This window comes from Apostichopus japonicus, chromosome 20 (genome assembly GCF_037975245.1).
Source record: "Apostichopus japonicus isolate 1M-3 chromosome 20, ASM3797524v1, whole genome shotgun sequence".
In the NCBI taxonomy this organism is placed as follows: domain Eukaryota; kingdom Metazoa; phylum Echinodermata; class Holothuroidea; order Aspidochirotida; family Stichopodidae; genus Apostichopus; species Apostichopus japonicus.
Window position 1 is genome coordinate 27299436 of NC_092580.1, and position 897 is coordinate 27300332.

The following is an 897-nucleotide window of genomic DNA, read 5'->3' on the forward strand; positions in this document are numbered from 1 at the left end:
AGGCACTGCACTCAGACATTACAAATATAGTTTTAGGGTATACACACAGGACCTATTCCAGCGGCTACAAACTTCACTGATGCTTCTGGTCAACGATCTCGTTTTACAACAAACCAATTAGCTCAATACCATGTCCAAGCGGGCAAGTTCAAACTAACATGATAAAATACCATCTTAAAGGCATGGAAGACTCGCCCCAAACCGCGTGCTGCGCTCTAAAAATGTTAACTTTCCGTTGCTTGCAAGTGACGTTTTCTGCTTGTCGCTACAAAATGCAGACAGTAATAAAACGTGATACCTTGTTATCTTTAGCTGGAACTGAGATGTCCATCACTGTATCGTTTGTACACTGTGTTGTGGGTATTGACCACAGCTATGTGTACTGACTGTACACTAGTGTCTAATTACCGAAGGTAGCAAGCTGTGTGTGCGTATTTCTGGTATCGATGGTGGTGTCTAACACTTCTGTTACACCTCATTCCAAACTAGGTCAAATTACCGGCATTAGACGTTTCTTTTTGCGCGAGTCTTCACACCCTTAAAGTCTCTGCCTCTCAGCTTGAACTGATCTTGTACTGATTTATTCACTTCTGTACCTTCCTATCATTTATTCATCTCGTTATTTTACTTTTGCTGCATCTTAAGTTTTTATTTTAAAGCCCTCGCATCAAGTTAGTTGTTAATTTTTTGGTTTTTCTGCTAGTTTTTTCCTCTTTCCAGGCTTTAATTCTGTTGTTCTTTGTTTATTTATTTATTATTATTTTTTGCTATTTGTTAACACTCGTTTTATACTATTAAGGGCATTGAGGGAGACTAGCAGTCTTGCTAATCGAGTTTTGACCCTTCTTTCAAAATTGTAAACAATAAATAGGGCCTAAATAAAACCCTATACGAGAG